Source organism: Pteropus medius, unplaced genomic scaffold (genome assembly GCF_902729225.1).
Source record: "Pteropus medius unplaced genomic scaffold, Ma_sr-lr_union100, whole genome shotgun sequence".
NCBI lineage: Eukaryota > Metazoa > Chordata > Mammalia > Chiroptera > Pteropodidae > Pteropus > Pteropus medius.
Genome location: NW_024352787.1, coordinates 12,623,903 through 12,644,603, shown reverse-complemented (window position 1 = coordinate 12,644,603; position 20,701 = coordinate 12,623,903). Strand labels below are relative to the sequence as shown.

At 47.1% G+C, this 20,701-nt stretch overlaps 1 pseudogene; it reads left to right on the top strand.

Moving 5' to 3' along the window:
- The first annotated feature begins 2,490 nt into the window (after window positions 1-2,490).
- On the top strand, window positions 2,491-2,609 carry LOC120591887 (uncharacterized; annotated as a pseudogene).
- Window positions 2,610-20,701: the final 18,092 nt, after the last annotated feature.

Genomic DNA, 20,701 nt, shown 5'->3' with positions numbered 1-20,701 from the left:
CTGAGGAGGGTCAGGGCAGAGCTGGGAGGCGTATGAATGAAGACAGACTCCCACTGTTTAGATTTAAATTCTAACACCCTTTCCTAGAAGCTGGGTGAACTTGGAGAGTTCTTGTGTGCCGGTTTCCTCACCTGGAAACTGAGGATGAAAAGAGCACCTACCACATGGGCTGTTGTTACGCAATTTAAATGAGATAATGCACATAAGTTACCGAATGCAGTGCCTGGCTCAATCCACGCTCGTTATCGCTCAGTGGTCAGTGTTGTGCAAATAGAAGTTGATCCCAGGACTGCCCATCACTTTTCACATGTCATAGGTTCCACTTTTTATTTGCTGTCCTGTCTCCCCCATTGGAATATCATTTCCATGAGAGCAGGGATTTGTGATTATTTTGGTCACCGATGTATACTCAGTGCCTAGAAGACTATATGGTACCTGATGAAAACTTGGTTTGTTGAGTAAAAGAAAGACAGAAAAAAAGAGAAAGGAACCGAGGAAAAAAGAAGAAATCTTATTAGGAATAATACAGTTGATAAGACTGTCCAGGCGGAGCCTCTGCAGATCGAAAACCTACCTTCCCTGCTGTTTTAGAAAGACCATAATAAAGGAGGATGGCGACCATGCTGGCCTGGGCTGGCCTGGAATATACACAGGGTGGGCCCTGAGGGAGACAGAGGAGCCGCAATATAGATTTCTGAGAGCACAGCAGCAAGGGAAGCAGACCGCAGCTGACTGTATATAGGTCTCACCAACTCCTAAGGGCACCAAGTTTGAAAGTGGCCCCAGACCCCACTGCTCAATATTTTGTTATTTGTTGGACACATAATTATGCAAAAGTTCACCACAGGCTAAGTATTATTTAGTTCTCATTCCAAGCGTTGGGCCAGCCATTTCAGGATATTCTTCTAGTTGCCTGTTTCGGTTCTTAAAGGTTGATCAGAAAGGGTCTCCAAAGGAAAAGTGCAAGCAAGACTCTGGATTGAGCAGCCCGTTAGGGGTGCGGCCCCTGTATCACATGTGGCTTTCTCCTGGGCCAGTGGCACGGCACTGCCTCTGGGAGGAGGGGGCTTTACGGTCAGCTGAGGGAGCCTCTCTTAATCTGGACTTGGTCTAGAACGTGCTAACCATCGGCATATTTCCCTGGTCATAAATAGCCTGCCCTGAGATCCCCATGGGCTTGTAAGATGACGTGGGCTGATTTTCTGTTTGAAGATGTCCTTACAGCCTCTTTGGCCAGGCTGAGATCTGGGAGAAGAACTGAGAGAAGACACCGAGAATGAGGTTATAGGGGGGGAATCTGCCTGAGACGGGGTGATCGGCCCCCTGCCACTGGAAGGGAAAGGGCAGGGGTACCACTTGGGCTTTAGGTGAGAAGATATTTGGGGAAGGGCAAACTAGAGGCTCTGCAAGAGCCCGATAGGCCAGGCCTCCCAGGACAAGTCCCCAGGTCACTGAAAACCATCCGAGTACGGCTCTCCGGGCCAGGAGGGTTCCGGATGCCTGCACTGGAGGAACGACATCTCGTTGCGATCTTGGCTTGCATTGTCCTGGATGCTGACAAGGTTGGTATCGCCATGCGCTCACGAACCCCATGTATTTCCTCTTCTATTACATGTCTGTTCATGGTTTCTGCCCATTTTTCTACTAAACCATTTGTTTATTTCCTACTCTCTACACTCTGCCAAGAGTGCTGAACTCTTGATATAGTCTTGATTCTAATCCTTTGTCACCTGTGTGTTACACATATCCTTTCTCAGTTTATGGCTTATCTTTTGAGTTTCTTTAAAATATCTATGCTGAATTAAAGTTCTCAAATTTAATATAGTTGAAATTATTAATCTTTTATCTTATGGGGGGTGTGTGTGTGTGTGTGTGTCTTTGTTAAGAACTTCTTCCCTACACCGAGGTATTTGCTTCCATTTCCTTCTGCTAGGCTATTGCACCCACAGAATCCTGCCGCTGTTTAGGAATCCTGGCCCCGAGGTGGGGATGGGCAGGCAGGCTCTGAGCATGTCTTGACACCAGGAGGACCACCGTGTAAGGGCCCTGCACAACCTTAATGGTGCCATTGCTGCCAATCTGCACAACAACGGGCACCAGGCCCCAGCTGCCGCGCCTGTGCCACCCTACCCCTGCTCTGGGTCAGCACGAAAGGTGCCAGTGAACCTGAGGCCAAAGGGAGCCATGTGGAAGCGAAAGCAATACATCCCAGACAAAGTGGACACTGCATCCAGCTGAGGACTCAAAATACTGTGAGCAGCACAGAGCTGTCTGCTTACCACATGTCAGGATCTGCCAGGGACCATCTCACAGCTATTAACAAACCCTCCTGTCATGGCCACAAAGCATAGCTTTGTGATGGCGTGGTAGCCTGCATCTTCTCTGGGCAGGGCTCCAGGCTGAGCTGGTCAGTTCAGGCCACTGTGGACAATGGAGACACAGTTGGGTCTGGGAGGGCAGTGGAAGTCGGTATGGAGAATGGCAACAAGGTATTACAGCCATGCCACCCGGAACATACTGGATCTCGTCTGATCTCGGAAACTAAGCAGGATTGGGCCTGGTTAATACTTGGATGGGAGACCACCTAGGAAGACCAGGTGCTGTAGGAGTGAAAAATAGAGGATTGTAAGCTGACAAGGTCCTTGCAGTCTGTGAGGTCAACCAAGGGTTGCCTCACCTAAAAGAGAGAGAGAGACAGAGAGACAGAGAGACAGAGAGACAGAGAGACAGAGAGAGAGAATGGCAACAACGAGCAAACTCTCCGCCAGTGGCCAGTCCACATCTGCCTCCCGAGGAGGGTGGCAGGGCAGGGCAGGGCATGTTTCGGCAGAGTAAGCTGGGCAACTTGAATCTTGTGAAGTCAGACAGGCTCCACAGATACCCACCTGGCCTGCTTTTCCTGTTCGCAGTCTCCCAGGAGGCCCTCGATTAATATTCAGTAGCTCTGGCCCCTGAGCCCATGTCTGGAGGTCATGCTTAGGCGGTGAAGTGCAGAAATGCTAAGAGGAAGCCTTGAAAGGAGCCCCTTCTGCTCATGGCTTGGCTTGAAAGGGTCCCCATGGAACCACCTACCTGCAGGTCTAACTCCCTGAGGTCGATGTTTGAACTCTCTGAGTACTGCTTTGAGGGAGAGGAGGAGGAGGGAGCTGGGCTTCCCCTGGTAAGTTTGCGGTTTAATTGGCTTTTAAAACACCAACAATAAGTAGAGTAGTATCATAGGACTTTTTTTTTCTTTTTTCAACAAGATGCTGAATTAAACATTTGCATCTTCCCTGTCAGAGAAAAGAGCCTCGGTTTCTGCCTCTGGTTCCACTTGAGCGGTCCCATGGGCTCGAGTCTCGGTTCCGGCCCATGCGTCCATCTCCTGCCCACATCTTGGTTTTCAGATTTCTCCACATCATGGTCTCCTTTCTCTCTCACCACAGACCATGGTTCCAACCATTCTGAGTATAAACATTCCCATTTAGTTCAAAATATTTGGCAGATAACCCCCTCATTATAATAAACTTATGTGGAATCCAATATACATTAGAATTACATAGAGCCTCCAGTAGGTGAGATACTATATAATGATCAAAGTGACTGTGAATTCAGTAACTACATTAAGTGCAACAATATTTTATTTATCAAAAAAGCATCTAGGTGTTTGTGAGAACCAGCAGTGCATCAGTGTGCGAGGTCGTTCTTTGTTTGGCCTAAAAATAGTAGAGAGTGTGCATGGGAGTTTCAGGCCCGTCACAAAAGCTCTAGTCTCTTGAAGGACGCCCCAGTGTCCTCAGGCCTGGAGATTCAGGGCATCCTCTGGGTCCCTCCACTGAGAGAGAACAGGGCTTACAAGCTCCAGTCTCCTGGGCACCCGGTAAAATGGGCTTGGCCCAGGCCGCCTGCTACTGAGCAATTCTCATCAAGTCTGGCCTCAGGGGACCGGTTGGAGTCAGAAGTTTGTTACCTTTTTGAGGTCATAGACCCTTTGGAATGAAAATTTTGGAGTTTTCCCCTGAAAAAATGCATTTTGCAATTCAGAGGCTTCCCAGAATGCTGGAGTCCCTTCGTAGGCATCACAGACCCCACATGGCTAATGACTTGATTGGGAGATCTTATAAGTTCTAGTTCTAAGAGTCTGTGGCTTATGATTTGTTTAGACCCTACTGGACTTCGATTCCCTGGCAGACTCCTTTTTTTTGCGGAAGGAGGGGAGGTGTGTGCAGCCTCTTCTAACATCAGCATACATGGTCAAGGGTGACTGTGAAGAGTGTCATGGCGCCACCTTGTGCTTCTTTTCTGAAATTGCAACTTCTCTGGGGCCAAGTGCAAGCCCATCCATCACTCTCCCCCCTTCAACACTCAGAACTCATTTCCTATTACCCGCCCACTTGCTTACTCTGAGCTAATCACACCAGGCTCCTTACATTCCTGCCTCGGGGCCTTTGTACTGAGTGTTCCCACTGCCTGGAGATCTAGTTTTGAAGCCATTTATACAAGTGCAATTTGTACTGTCATATTATGAATCAAGAAAAAAAGCAAATTTTTATGAAGATGCTTTGATTTTTGTTTGGCCTCAGACTGATAAAATATCTCATGAGTACATTAAAGAATTTCTTGAAATTTGAGATGGCTTTGGGAAAAGATTAATGACGACTATAGAGGGTATGCTAGTTAGCTCTCATGAAGTTTTGCTGCAATAACAAACAACCTGAGGATCTCGGTGGCTAATAGCAACAAGAGTATTTATGCTGAAGTTACTTATTTGCTGTGAGTCAGCTGTAGCTCTGTTCCATGAGGCTTCTTCATTGATGGAGGAGCTAATGAGCTTCAGGGGAGTCTGCTTACTTTTACTACCTTCAAGGAGAAAGTGATGCTGAACAAAGGAGCCAAGAGCCCTCCACTTTCCTCACATTAACAGCATTTATGAGGAAAGGAAGGCTCAAGTGTTGTAGAATAGAAACTTCCTCTAGCTTCACAGATACTAGGCTCTGCCTTCCCAGAGCAAGACTGAAGCTGACACTGCCGCAAAGCAGGAATGGGCTGTAGCCATGGCCAAGGGATGGGAAGCCTGGGCACTGAAGTCCCCCCAACTCGCATACACCTGGACCCAAAGTTCCCAAGATTGCACAGTTCCCAAACCTTTCTGCTCCAATTGCCACAACAGGGAATAAGAGAGCTCCTCCAGGGCTTCAGGCAAAGGCAAAGAAAAGGAGGAAAGGAAGAATTATAAGGGAAACAGAGATCAAGAGGAAAGAGAGGGAGCATGGCAGATGTGTGGCTGTGACAGCTCACTCTGAGATCCCAATCTTCTGTTCAGAACAAGCCAGGCCAACACAGCCAGCCCCAGGAGCTCTCTCCAAGTGCCACTAACCTGCAGTTAACCCTAAACCTCTTCCCAGCCACTCACCTGAGCCTCTTTCCACAACAGAATGGACATCGGAATTGGCCACCTGGAAAATTAATGGGTGATTTGTTTTCCTTGAAAGACCTCTTTTCACAGCCATAGGAAAACAAGTTTTAAAGTGGATGGGAAAGGGGGTTGGGGTTCAGACATGGAAAGAATGAGAAAGGAACAGATGGTGCCTGCTAAGGCGACCAGATTTTTCCCCCCAGTTAATCTGGGAATGACCTAATTTACATAGTATTTGCATAAATTTCCATTTCAAATTATAGCTGTCCTAACTTCAAGTATACAGGAGAAAATAAATGACATCAGGCAATCTACTGTAATTGAACAGCAGCTGACTTCTGTGAAATGCAGGTCAAGCTTTTAAACCTGGAAGATGAGAGGAAAAGAGTTTGCCCACAATCCTTTGGAGCGGGGTGGGGCCTGGAGAAAACCTTTCTCTATCTCTCAAATTATAAAAAGTTACTACAGGTCCAGGCCAGAGGTGTGGGGAAATGAGGAAACTTAACCTCTCTTCTGTTATTCTCCTCTTGCTTTAGTGGAAGCTGATGTTGAGGTAGCCTGCTGACAAGACTTGAGTGCTGGACTGGGTCTTCAGGAGCTGTTTCTCCCTCCTTCATGCCATTGACTTCTCTGCACACGGCATCCCCTTTTGCTTCCCCACCCACTTCAGCCCCGAGAATGAGGGAGGGCCTTGCTCTCTACCGTAATGGTCCCCTAAAACAGATTTTGCTGAGAGTTCTCAGAACCTCCCTAACCTTGAAGTTAAAACCAAGAAGTTCCCCATTCCCCCATCCCAACTCCCTTGAGACAAGGGCACAGAACAGCCTGGCCTTTGGGACTGGTGGGGGGTTTGAATGGGGGCGGTGGAGAGGGCGTTAAAAGACCAGGAGCGGGGAAAGGCATTAATTAGTATTTCAAAAACTGATTTTGCCACACCTTTGTTGGGAATTTGTGACCCAGAGACCATATAAGCCCAAAGAAAAATAGAAAAAGACCAGAGGAAAGTGTTGCTGGCAAAACAGGAGAGAAGAGAAAGGTCAAGTGGAAAAGTCCAGTGCTAATTCTTCTAAGGCTGCACTCCCCGAGCCCCAGCCCCAGCCTGGTCCCACGGGCCTGGTCTCAGTGCCTGAGAGCCGTCGGTGGTCTCTGGGCATCTGCTCATTCAGCCAGTCAGGTGGTTAGGATGAGTCCCCACACCAAGGGGCTCTGCTGCTGGCCGAAGAGAAGGCTCTGAGAAGGAAGCCTGGCAAAGCCAGATGTCCTCACTCAGCAGGTCCCTCAAAGGCCCTGCACCAGAATCGTTTTTTTGGGGGGGGTCACCCCATCCCTCGCATAAGAAACACCATGCTTTAAGCCAGAGGTTGACAAAGTCTTTCTGTAAAAGGCCACAGAGTAAATATTTTAGGCTTTTTGGGTCAGGCTCAAGTCTGCCATTATAACGCAAAAGCAGTCACAGACGATATGCAAATGACAAGTGTGGCTGTGAGCCAATAAATAGAGACACTGAAATTTGAATTTCATATAATTTTCATATATTGCAAAATTATTCTTCTTTTGATTTTTTTTTCCATTTAAATTTACTCTTAGCTCACAGGCCTACAAAAACAGGCAGAGGACTGGATTGGCCAGTAAGCTATACTTTGTTTTAAATGAACCCAAAAGCAGAAGGTTGGGTCTTCGTAAATGCAAATTCATAGTAGACTGATTTGATTTATAGAAGAATCTAAGTAGAAGGTTCATTGAATACATTTTTAAAGAGTTGATTGTCACTTCTTCCTGCCACACCTTTCTTCCTTTCTGTCACCTTTCTTTCTTTCCCAACTTTGGTGTTTTTCAAACTGACATTTGCCTTCCATTAGTGGGCGGCAAAATTCATGCATTCAAGCATTTTGGATAAAATGAAATAGGATAGAATAGGATAAGATAGGATAGGATAAAAAATATATCAGAGTTCATCATACATATTAAAGTTCAGTAATATAAAGTTTTGCCCACTGTGTATATATTCATATGTGTACACTTACATGCCTATGTGTGTACCGGATTGTAATGTCAGACATATTTCTTATTATGGCTCGTGGTGAAAAAGTTGGAGAGCCATTGCTCTGATGAACATTGGGAAAGAGAGGGGTTGAATTTCCAGTCCTCTGGGACTGCCCTCTGAGTCAAACATTTCTCTCCCGACTCCTGTGTCCCTATGGGTTTCTTTGCTGATCAATCCTGAGAACCACTGTTCAGATGTCCTCACTGTGACGCTCTGGCACACGGGGTACCAGAGACGAAAAAAGCGCAGGCCATACCTCACTGCCATTCTCCATCCCCACCACATCGTGTGGTTCACCCAGCACCATGGAGACAGTGCCTGGTGTATAAGAGAAGCTCACAAATGTGTGGTGAATGAATTCCAGACATGGAGTTGCAGGTACAAGGCCCTGAGATGTGAAGGAGCACAGCTGTGAAGGAACTCGGTGGGAGAGATCTCAATGGCTGTTTTCCCAGCTACCCCACCAGCCTAAGCTCATGCATGCTGCTCATTGGGGCCTGGTAGGTTTTCAGACAGACCACCCTCCTCTTCTCCTCTGTCAGGGAGCAAAGCCGCTGACTCTCCCAGGGACACAAGCTATAGGCAAATGCTTGGAATATCTTCAGGAAGATACACAACTGCATCCCAGCAAACCAGCAGAATTGTCCATTTCCATTTCCACTTTGAGAGTGGCAAAGCAGGCAGTGATGGGCTGAGTGCTGAGGTCACGGGCAGGTGAGCTGGGATGGCGGTGGCTCTTAGAAGGGAGAAATGAGAAGAACTGTCCCGGGAGCATTGGCAGAAACAGCCACAGTCCTTGTACAGTCACCACTTACAGGAGTTCTGTACCCATAGCTCATTAGGGACCCCTGCCTCCCCCTCTCCCCGTCCCCGGCATTGGGCCTCTGGGCTTGGTAGAGACATTAAAGGCTCGTAGGGACTGGTCTTTGTGGTTCCAAGTGTGATGGCCAGAAGCATCTCTGATGAGTGAGTAAATACTGTGTCCGGGTGTCCTGCCTTGTAGGTTCTGTCTGGGTTCCTCCCCTAGTGAACCAGTTTTGAGACAATTTTATAACATCACATAGCATGGGTTAAGACAGTGGTCCCCAACTTTTTTGGCAAGAGGGACCGGTGCGCCTATGAGAATCTAATTCCCGATGACCTGAGGTGGAGCTGAGACAATGATGCTAGGACTGGGGAACGGCTGCAAATACAGATGAAGCTTCTCTCGCTGGCCCACCGCTCACCTCCTACTGTGCAGCCCTGTTCCTAACAGGCAACGGACCGGTACCAGTCTAAGGCCTGGGGCTTGGGGACCCCTGGGTTAAGAAATAGGCTTGAAGGAGGAGGGGTGACTCACAAGGCCACAGGAGAGCATGAAGAAACAAGCAGGCACATGTCCTCCATCCTGTCATCCCCCCTGGGGGCAGGGTGAGCTGGGCCCACGGGGTCAATCTGAGCTGCAGAGGAGGACCCCTCTCCCCAAGTCCCTGGGGGAACACATGGCTGCTTTGCTCCCACACAGGAGATGTACGGGCATTGTGTGGGATGTCACGACGCTCCCTGGGCACTGACGGGGTAAAAAGGAAGCCTCTGGTCTGCAGGAACTGAGCGTGGGTGCCGCCCTTCCCACTGCGGGGGATGGCCTGGTTCCAGCCAGCTTGCCTTCTGAGCAATGCAGGGAGAGCCCTCCTGAGCTGCCCTGCCAACCCAGGGGAAGCTGGATGTTCCTCAAGGTTCACGCCTGCCTCTGGCACAGCCCCCTGCACAGCCTGACGATCTGCAGCTCTCCATGTGCAAGGGCCCCCGAGTCATTCAAGATTCTGGAGGGTTTGATTGCCTCAGCCACGACCATATAGCTCACACAAAGAGCTGGGACCCCCATGACTGTCTAGAGCCCACCAGTGGACAGACGCGTGGTGGCCTCGCAGTGGGAACTTGCAGTAGACCGAAAAGCAAAACATGAGAAACACCTGTTAAAGAGAAAAGCGCAGTCCCAAAATGGCGTCACTCATACTAAAAGCTCATAATAACAGACTTAGATTTAATTGCAGTTTAAACCTCTCCCAGAATCATAATTTTAACAAACCAGTCAGGAATTTCTGGTCAACCCCAGTGAGGTGTTCTGTTACATGGGCCCTCTCCATCCCCATAGGAAGAACAGGCAATCTGCATGATAAATCCTCACCCCCAAAAACAGATGTCCTGGCCCAAAAATAATCCTTTTTTTTTCTTTTTTTAATAACTCCTTTGCCCACCTATGAAAACCTTCTGTTTTGTACAACTCCTTGGGGTGCCCATCTAGTTGCTGGGTGGGGCGCTGCTGGATGCATAAATCATTTGGTAAAACCAATTAGATATTCAGATTTACTCTGTCGAATTTTGTTTTTCAACACACCAAACTTTCCATTTCTGCTGTCAGAGTCAGAGTGTTTGGTTGCAGTGTTTTACTCTGTGTTGTTTTATTTTCTTTAGGTGAAACAAACATCTGGTACACAGATCTTCATACATTTTAAAATGTCTCTCCCGCCCTCTGTGGGTATTGTAACTCCTCCTCTTCCCTCCCCTGCTTGATCATTTGAATATGAACTTAATGGATGCTAAATTAAGTCAGCAAAGATGCTGGTTTTAGTGCAGTTGAGCAGATGTGTTTCTGAGGAAGTGTGCTTGTATAGGCAATGTCACCCAAAAGGCACTCCCAGTCAGTGCCCTGCTACTCAGACAAACCGTAGGCATGGCCATCCTCCCGTGGTGCCGCCTTTCTGGGAGAAGTGAAAGTGTACCTGCCACCCACCTCCCCCCATAAAGTTTCTTTTTACATGCCCTCCCCTTCCCCCACTCAGTCCTTACTTGTGCTAAGGACTCAAGTCTTTCAACAGGGAAGGGTCAGCCCCTGACCTCGAGTGGCACATACTAGTCCAGTGCTGGGAAAATAGTTTGTGCTCAACAATTTTGATGGATTAAAACCAGGGAGAAATCCTTCAAGTTCCATCCTGACCAAGTGCCACACTTTAGGGGATTCTGGGAAAACCAGTACAGGCCAAGGAATGCTCACCGAACCCGGCTGACTCATCCTCAGGGTTGAAGAATTCTTGCCTGAAGTCTGATATTCCCAGTTTGAGACTTGCAAAGACCCAGAGAGGCTCCTTAGGGCAGCTGAAAGCTGGACTAGTAACGCAGGCAGCTTTATACCCATCTGCCAAGGACTATTGCGGGAGCTGATCCCCACCTGGGCATTCGGGGCTCCCCTGCCTCAGGTACAGCGTGGCGTGGTAGAAGGACGGGATGGCTGAGCAGGGTCTAGCACTGCTCCTAGTCAGCTGTTGCCTTGCCCTCGCTGGGCTTTCCTCCTCTTATCTACATAACTCAGGGGTTGAGGCAGATGACCTCAATAGCTATTTGCAGATTTAAAACTCTGTAGAGAGTTTTCTCATCTCTAAACTCTGCCCAACCCACAAGTCTGTTCTAAGATTGGCAAGAGGCATGTGAAAGCTCCCTGCAAACTGAAAATCCCTGCACATCAGTCCTTCTAATGATGATGAGTCTATGAGTCCTAGATCTGCCTGGGCCGTCACCTCCCAGATACTATTCTTAATAGATTTGCCAGTTCCCCAAATCAAGGATTTCACAAAAGCCCGGCTAAGCTCAGATTAGGGACTTGTCCTGTTGAGCCACTTTCTCAGAGACAGGGGATGGTCACAGACGAGGGGGGATGGCAAAGGTGGGGGCTCCTCCCCATGCCCTTCCCCTGCACTGGAAGTCCTGTGCCCAGTAACATCAGGCAGCAATGGGCCCTAAAAGAAAACTCCAAACTGAGAGCGGTGGGTCACTACATCCGCCAGTGCTCAACACATTTTCCACCCAGTGAATGGCCCACGTCCAGACTCATGCACTCCATGTCAGCTGTTGCCTTGCTCATCTCCTCTGGGACCAGTGACGTTTGGCCCAAGGCCCCTAGAGAGGCAGAAGGAACAGAGCTGACAGGTGATTTCCACAGTGCCAGCCTATGATGTTTCTGTCACCCTCACATGGAAGGGCTCCTAAGTGCAGGCAGCCCTGGCAGGTCTCTAGCAAAAAGGTCTGGTGGCTCCCCAGGGAAATCCCACCTGGCTAGAATATACACATTCAGTTTGGGGGCAGATTTAGGTCATCATCATTCGCATTTTACATGGTAGGAAGCAGAAGAACAAGGATGTTAAATAACTTACTCAGGGTCGCAAAGAGCCAATTTGACCCCAAGTTTATCTAATACCAGAATCCACATCCCCCATCCCTATCATCATCACATCCCCATCCCTATCACTATCATGATTTTGTTCTGTATTTATAGGATGGGAGAAGGTACCAGTCAAATAAGCTATGACACTCACCATTCCTGGCTAAGAAAAACTTCCCCAGTCGTAGCCCCTAAGGAGGGAAGTGTCCCCAAGCTTTCCTCACCCAGACTTTGCTAAAGTGTTTTTATCATCTGACCCGCACCTCTCTTAGCCACATGTGATTGGACCGGGGTAGGTGCCTTGTCCAGGGACTCCCACCCACAGATTAGCCGGTACTCTGTGAAGTGGGCCAGCTCAATCAACCCAGTCTAAATGAGAATTAGAGATAGTAATTATATCAATCAAATTATATATTTTTCACTCAGGAAATTGATTTTGGAAATAAAGAGAAACTGAGCCAGCAGGTAACAGGACAAGAATCATGAAGATAGACTTAGAAGTGAGTGAAGAGTGCAGCCACTGAGTCACACTGATGCCAGAGCCCCAGGACCAGCAGTTCTGAACCCAAATGCCTTTGCACATGAGCTAGCAGCCTGCCCTCACAGGCGGATACCACCTTGTGTTCAAGATGGAGGATGTACCTTTTGTTGCAACTGAAGATATATATTGTTAACATCTGCTTTCCTCAGACAGAATGTTGAGAGGAGTGCTTCATGTGCAACGGGAGAATCCCAAACTGGCACATTGGAGGGGAGAGGTAGAGTATAATTACAAGCATGTGCCATGGAACCGTGTGTTTCCCAGGATGTGTGAACACTTGGACTTGTGAGTATAGAAGAGAGCACAGTTGGGGCCATAACCGCTATCTGTAAATGAAGACACAGGCCTGAAGAGCAACCAAGTGAATAGTATGATAAGCAGGGATGAAATTTAATCTTTTTAAATGCTTGCCAAAAATTTTAGTATTTGAATAGGCACCATTATATTAGTCAGGGCCCTTTAGATTTTAAGTGGCAGAAACTCATCTCAAATTAATTTATGAAGGAATCGGATGGCTCGCATAATTGAAAAATCTAAGGATAGATTCAGTCATGGCTGGAGCCAAATGCACAATATCAACAGGAATTAGTACTTCTCTACCTCTTACACTGCTTTCTTCCAGTTGGCTTTATTTTTTGGTTGGCAGGTTGTTCCCACACTCGACATGGTGGCCAACACTGGCTTCCTGTTTCATGCTTACCTCCCTCCAACATAGCAGCCTCAGCAAAAAAAAAAAAAGAGTGATTCCATAGGCGTACAGCACAAGTCTCAGCGACAGTTCTCACTGGTCTCCTTGGGACATGTAGCCATCCCTGCACCAATCACTTGGACCAGGCAGAATCAGAGATCTGCTTGGCCTGGCCTGAGTCATGTGCTCAGCTCTAGATCTAGGGCATGATGTCCATCCACCAGAACACAAGACATAACAGTAGAAAAGGGTCATTACTGGAGGGGTATTGAACACAACAGATATATATCCACCTCAGCCGCAAACAAAATAGTGCAACCTCTCTAGAGTAATGATCCTTGAACTGACATTAATGTCCAATAGCTGCCTTGAATGTCAAATGACTCTCTGATCCTAGTCTCCAAGAGGCCTAACTATACTTTCAGAATGGATTTATCAATCAGTGTTCTTATTTACAAACAACAAAACCTACTCTAGTTTGTTTAAACAGATAAAGAATGGATTAAAAGATACTTATGGCTCACAGAATGCCTGGCAGAGTTAGAGGATGGGGCTAGAAACTCTACACCGAGAACAAGACCCAAATCCCCACTGGACTGTTCACAGGCTTGATCCCACTGCCTTTGGCACATGCCACTGGGAGCATCTCTGCCCCTCGCTGCCTCTGGAGGCTCCCCTGCCATGCTCTGCCTTCATCGCCAAGATGCGATCCCACACAGCAGTTGCTTCCCTGCTTTTCACTCTTTCATATTAAAGCTTCATGTTGTTGCACCGAATCGGCAGAGCCTAGGTAACATGCTTGTGTCTTAGCTGCAAAGTTAGTCTGGGAAACAGTTCTGATCTCCACCCTGCTGAGGTAATGTCCCCAACATGACCTATTTTCCTAATTTAGGAAGGCTATTCAAATGATGTTGGGCTGGCACCAATATGACCCACATTCACAATCTCATGCTTCAAAGAGTCAGGTCTTCTGGATCTTCTGAGTCCTGGAGAGATCAAGCAATGGGGCCAAGGCTCGTTATTTCCACATGTGGCCTCCTAGCAAATCTGTGAGTCTCTGATTTTTGCAACCAATGGAACCCAGTTAATATAAGTAATTTGGCCAATGTAACTGGGATAAAATTTAGCTTGAAAGTGGTGTTTCCTTCCCAGCAAGATGGGATAACAGAAGCTCATGGTTTCTTCTTCAAAAGGGTCTTTTGAGGGAGTCTGTAAAGCACGGCCACATGGAGCACTCTCAAGAGTGCTAACCCACAGACATTTAATAGGCCTTTTTACAGAGCTCCATGAAGGCCACACTGGGCTACTATTTAACCACAGACCATCCCCAGCCATTGACAAGAAGCTGAGTTACCAGGCAAGGGTCTTCCTGGTCTGATAAGTTCCCTTCAGAGTCTAGAATCCTACAGCAGCACTTGCCAGGAGCTTGGATTACCTGACCTCCCTCCTGTGGTTCCCCACCGCTCAGTCAAGAGCTGAAGTCACTCAATTAAGAAATAGTTTTTGAATATCAGCTATGTCCCAGGCATTGTACTAACACGAGATATACTCTGGCCCCCGGGAGGCTTCAGACAAGTAAACTAGCCAAAGCTTAAATGGAGCGAGGGGAGGCAAGGATGGGAACAAAAACGCTCAAGTGTCATTATCCATAAAGAGATGACTAGTTTGCACTTTTATGCAAACTTATTGATCAGGGTCACTGTGGAAACCAAGGTCTTTGACCTAATATAGAAGTATTGTCATTATATTTTCTAAACACGTAGTCTAACAAAGAAATGCCTCAGATTGGAGAATTCATTTGTGTAAAAGTCTTCAAAAGGTATCACCATTAAATACATTTAGTTATACTTAATAGGTGAAAATAATAAAATCAGAGGAAATAATGACCATTTCAGAAAAATCTAACCAGTGCAGTTGGATGTACATAACTGATTACACTAGGTGGTCCGATCTTTGACCAGTGGCCCCCTGACCCCCACCCCGGGGATGTGCAAAACTCCCCTCATAATGCTGATATGTTCCACAAAGTAAATTACGGGCTCTGACAGCAAGGGAAAATAGGAAATGTCTGCTGTAGAACCCAAATATTCTCAACAGACCACAGGCCTCATCGTATCCACGGAGGCGGCAGGTGCCTATGGGGACCACTAGATGTCGCTGTGAACCTGCGAGAGCCAGACCTCACGCTGTGGGCACACATCAGCGTAGTCTGTTTTCAATCAACACGTTGTCAGTTTTTCTCCCCGAGGCCCCAGGGGTGTGCTAGGAATTTTTATTTCTTGAGAAACCCTATGATTCAGCTGCCCTTTGTTGGCCTGCTCGAGAGAATGAAGGCTGTGCTTGCTCTACCAGCCCCCCAGGCAGCGGGCTCTTCCGCAAGGGTCTTCAGGCCACCAGACACAGCGCCACCTCTCTCTCTGCTCTTCATGTGAACATCCCTTGCCTCTACCTTGCTCTCCCACTCCCTTTCTGCCTCTTCACGCCCCTTTTTATCTTTCTCTCCTGGTGCCCTCTGACACAATGAGCTCAGCTGCTCCGTGCCAAGGGCTCCATCCTAGAAGGCTTGCCCGAGTCCTGGTGAATTTCAAGGCACCCAAAACAGCCTCCGCATAAAGCAGATTCCGTCCTCACTTTCACCTTTTGATTCTACCCCCAGCCTTGCCTCCTTCCAAAGCAGCTGGCAAGATTAAGTTAGTGTTGGAGTGGGAGCAACGAGAGGCTAAACTTTTTACCAGGAATTCCAGACCCTAGTCCTGCCATAAAGGGGCTTAGAAGCCACACCTGCTTTCAGACCCCACCTTCCTCTGCCACTTACTAGCTGTGAGACATTTGGCAGGTCACTCACTCTTTCTGAGCCGCAATTCTCCATAAGCAAATTAGATAGTACCCTCAGATGCATATATTAAATAAAATTGTAAATACAAAGAACCTCAAAGGATCTTGCACACTGCAATCATTCTATAAATGCAAGGCGATTTTAATTATTACTATAGGGACACTTACACAGACACAGCAGCACACATCAACCAGACAAAACCGTAGAGTTTGGGAGTCTCATTCTCCTGAATCTGTGGCAAGAAAACAAAAGCCAGTGGTATGTATTCAGAGATACCAAGTACCACTGCAGATTCCAACCCTCTCTACTTATGTCAACAGCCATAAAGTTGTTCTGAGCCCAGCTGAGAGCTGTCTTGGTAAATGGCCATAGTTTGCTTGGCAAAGTGCTCTGATGGCTGTCCTGGGGCCTTCCGGGAAAAAGCCACTTACCGGTGGAGCCAGCACATCCTACCTCCCTAGGTTTGGTACACACTCCCTGGTGTCCAACTACCACATTGCTGCGGTGGGTTTTTGTAGGTGCCCTTCGGCTGCCGTCTGCAGAACCTGAGACCACAGACTCTGAAAAGCTTGGGGAAAAATGGGAAGAAGGAGCCAATCTTTTACCAGAGGCCCTTCTGGACCTTTCAGAGGAAGCTAAATAGCAAAAGAGCCCCTGCTGGCCAACATTAGTAACTGCATCCCCTTCCTCTTTGGGAAGAGGGAGCTGTTTCTGAGTGACCCTTATCTTGGTTTAATGTCCTTGGAAGGCATTTGAGTACTCGTAGCAGAGAAAAGACTGCTTTTGTTGAGAAGTAGATAGGTGGGAAATGTATATAGAACAGAAAGAAGAATATACTTTGCCTTTACACAACCCAAATCTGGGCTTGGCAGGACTGAGAGGAAAGCAGCTATTTTGAGTCCCAGCCCAAGCCACGCAGAAGGGGACACTCTCAGAGCATATCTGCTCATCCAGAAGCTAGTTTTGATGCTATACCTGTAAAGGTTTTATTACTGCATCCATGAGAAGCCTTGGACTTTCAGAGAAGAGAGTTATTTGGTCAGAGGATCTATCTGAAGCTTCAGTCATCTGACATGTTTCCCCACCAGAACACAAATCAAAGGCCATAGCCGAGCCTCTCCTGCACAGGCTGGAGAAGACACAACCAGGTTGGTTTACTGGCTCCCTGACCTCTGGCAAGTTCCCTTATCTCTCCACCCCTCAGTTTTCTCACCTGTAAAAGGCAGATAACCGGACCGTCCTCAAAAGTGTATTGTGAGGATTAGAGATCACGTAGGTAGCATGTTCAGCACATGTTAGACACCTAGTTGCAATCCTGAGGTTTGTAGAGGCCTATCTGCAGAGGACTCAGGTACAGAGGAAGCTGCTACTGTGAAGCTCAGTGTGGTGGATCCAGGCCAAGCCCAGACTGCTTCTGCCAGAGCTGATGGGATTTGGGAGAGGCTGAACATTCCACACTGCAACCTGGTTTGAGGGCTCCTCACTTGCCTATTTTAAAAGTTTCTCACACCCTCATGCATTGCTGGTGAGAACGTAAAATGGTGCAGCCACTTTGGAAAGCAGTCTGGCAGTTAGATAGATAGACATAAAATTGCCATATGACCCAGCAATTCCACTCCTTGAGAGACTCTAAGAGAAATTAGAACATATGTTCACACAAAACATGTACATGAATGTTCATTACAGCATTATTCATAATAACCAAAAGGTAGAAACAACCCAAATATCTATCGACTGATGAATGGATAAAGAAAATGAGATATATCCATACACTAGAACATTATTAAGCCATGAAAAGGAATGAAGTACTGATATCTGCTGCAACATAGATGAATCTTGAAAACATTATGCTAAGTGAAATAAGCCAGATGCAAAAGGACAAATATTGTATGATTCTATTTATATGAAGTGTCCAGAATAGGCAAATCCATAGAGACAGACAGTATTACTGGATACCAGGGCTTGGGGTTGGGGAATGACTACTAACAGGTATAGGATTTATTTTGGGGGTGATAAAATGTTTTAGAATTAGACAGTGATGATGGTCGCACAACTCTGAATACACTAAAAAACACCGAATTTTATGGTATGTAAATTAAATCACAATACAAATAATAAAATCCTTACCAAAAAACAACCATGTTAGCATGCTGCTGGAGTGTGTTCTGACTGTGGACAAATAAGACGGGCAGTGGCAGGAGTGAAGCTCTTGTGAGCTTTGCCTATAAATCAGATTAACTAGCTTCCCTCTCTCAGCCCCACCTGGTTCTGAAGGGGCTACCGCAGCTACAGACTATTCCCGGATATCCCCCAAATTAAAGAGTTTGTGAGTACACTGAGGCCCAGTGTGAGGGCAGCAGGGTGCTCACCTCCAAGTGGCACCACACAGGAGGGAAGAATGCAAAGCTCATAAGCTTTGCCTCGGTCTTATGCTTACAAAGATCATGTCTTTCAAATCCAAAATCAGGACTGATAGTCACGGTTTGTACTCATGGGCATGCACCATTTTAAGTGAGGACTGTCACCAAAAATCTGATCCAGTTTTCCAGGACACACTTCTTTTTTTCTCTCTGAACAAACGAGTTTCCTAAGAACTTAGACTCTCTTAGGAGTCACAGGCGACAATTTTTTTCATACAACACAGGTTTCCTGGTGAAAGGCATTTGATCAGAGCTGCACTTTTTCAGACGGAGCACTTATCTCATGCACTGTTCAGCTTGAATGAGGTGCTGCCCTCTTTCTCACAGCAGGGTATGGAATACAGACCTAGAAAACACCATTCAGGCCTGTTTCTTCTGTTTCCTTGAAGCTGGTTTGGAATCTTGACAGGAAGTTCAGTGCAGCAAAATCTTTACCCTTTTCTCCCCACCATACACGTGACCACCATCCCCTGATAGCAGCAGATTTCACAGATGAAGGATGGGCGGTCCCATTGGGGAAGAACTGCTCAGTGAGGTCTGAAATAGCTGTTTCTGGTGGCTTCCACAGAGGGCAAGGCTAAACCCTGCTGGGGCCCCTTTATGTAGTACAGGAGTAGGGCCCAAAAAACAGAACTCCCCTCATAGCTGGGACACTCCTTCAGGAAGGTCCTGCAAGGTTTTCATACACCCTCTTCCTCCATCCTCCACCTCTGCCAGCCTGGACCAAGCCACTGCCATCTCATATCGGGATTAATCCAATAGCCGCCTAATCTGGATTAATCCACCCCTGTTCCCTGCCGCCTCCCTGAAATTCATTCTCAAATCAGCAATCAGAGACATGCTTTCAAAACATAAATCAAATTATGTCATTCCTCTTCTCAAAACCCTGCAACGACTCCCTATCACCCTTAGAGTAGTAAAAGCCAAAGTCTTTACAATGGCCCATGAGGCCCTCTGTGATGAGCACACCATGCCCCAACCCGGCCACACACGCCTCACAGACCACGTACCCCTGCCCCACCCCTCCAGGTACATGCCCACTCCCCCACGCACCTGTCTGGAGTCACCTCCTTCAGTCCTCAGACTTATCGCTCTATTGCTCACCTCACCCTGCCTTTGTACTCTCTGCCCAGTTATCTGCATGGTTCTTTCTCCTCTGCCTCACTCTCACCTGACCATAGGGGCCTTCCCTGATCACCCTGCTGGCCATTCCCACCCTCTGTAACCCTGACCCTGTTTACTTTTCTCAATAGCATTTACCACTATATATATATATGTCTATTATCCCTGTGGAAATGAACAACGACCAACCATATGGGAAAAGCAAAGGCTATTCATTCATAGCTAACTATAGCGAGGGAGTCAGCCACTGACACTTGCGTCTTAGCAGACTCAAAGGTGGGCAGGGGAGTGGGAAATCTTTATAATGGCAAAAGTGAAGGTTTCAGGTGTGCCTGGATTGGAGGCGGTTGGCATGAGGAAAGTGTAGGTGGGGGGCATCCTGTGTGATTTGTTAAGGGTGTATATTTAGCTTTCTCTAAGTTGGAAGCAAGGACAAAAATTAGAGAAGCTCTTCGTTGTATTAATTAAGGCCTGGCCACTTGGGGCTTGTTAAAAAGTGATTTCTCAGCTTCATGGAAAAGGTATTGGTCTCCTAGGCAGGTTGCCGCAGGTTATAGGTCAGAGTTCTATCTTTATATATGGTTTGGCCATTGTTCACTTGTATATTCGGTCTCATCTCTCATTAGGATATAAATATTAAAAATATTGCTTTATTTACTGTTGGCTCGCCAGCGTCTAGAACCGTGCCTTGTACCTAGTAGGCACTCAGTAATGTCTGTCTAGATCTGGTTAGAAAAATTGTGACTCGGCTACATGAACTGAATAGAAAACCAACTACAAGCTTGCTTAATTCAATCCAATTCTACAAATGTCTGTTGAGTGCTTGCTACATACCCAGAAGGCTCTGTAGTGGGTTGTGGTTATTCACTCCAGGTTACACAGAACAAGTATTGGTGGGAAATGGATTGAAGACCAGAATTCTGAATGCTTTAGCCTTTGGTCAAAATTTCTCTTCTCTCCCATTTTGAACTCATTTCTATCATTAAGATCCCACTCAAATCCCAGGTCTCCCATTATATTTTCAGAGACCTCTCTGGCCCATGTCTGCTTTCTCTAGCACTAACTGCTTATGAAACTCATCTAGTTCTCATAAAGTGCTCATGTGGTAGCTGGCTGTTTTTTCAATGAGCTTGTTCTCCTCTCGGTTGGATTGTTCCCCTAGAACAGGAGCCACATCTCGCTTCCAATACAGGTGACGCGTAAGAGAGTGTCAGTGATCTGAGTGCCCCCCACCTTCCCTCACATTTGACCTTTTCCTTGTTCCCCAGATCAAAGGTCTCACTGACCTCAGGCTCTTTCCATCCTCCACACACAGAAGTCACAATTGCTTCAGAGCTGCCATCTGGAGGTGTACAAACAGGATGCTAGCCTGATAGCCCAAGGCTGGGGCCCCTGTTTGGGTATCTCAACTATTTTCTGACGAGGGCTTCCATTAAGTTTTTTAAAAAACATTTAAATGG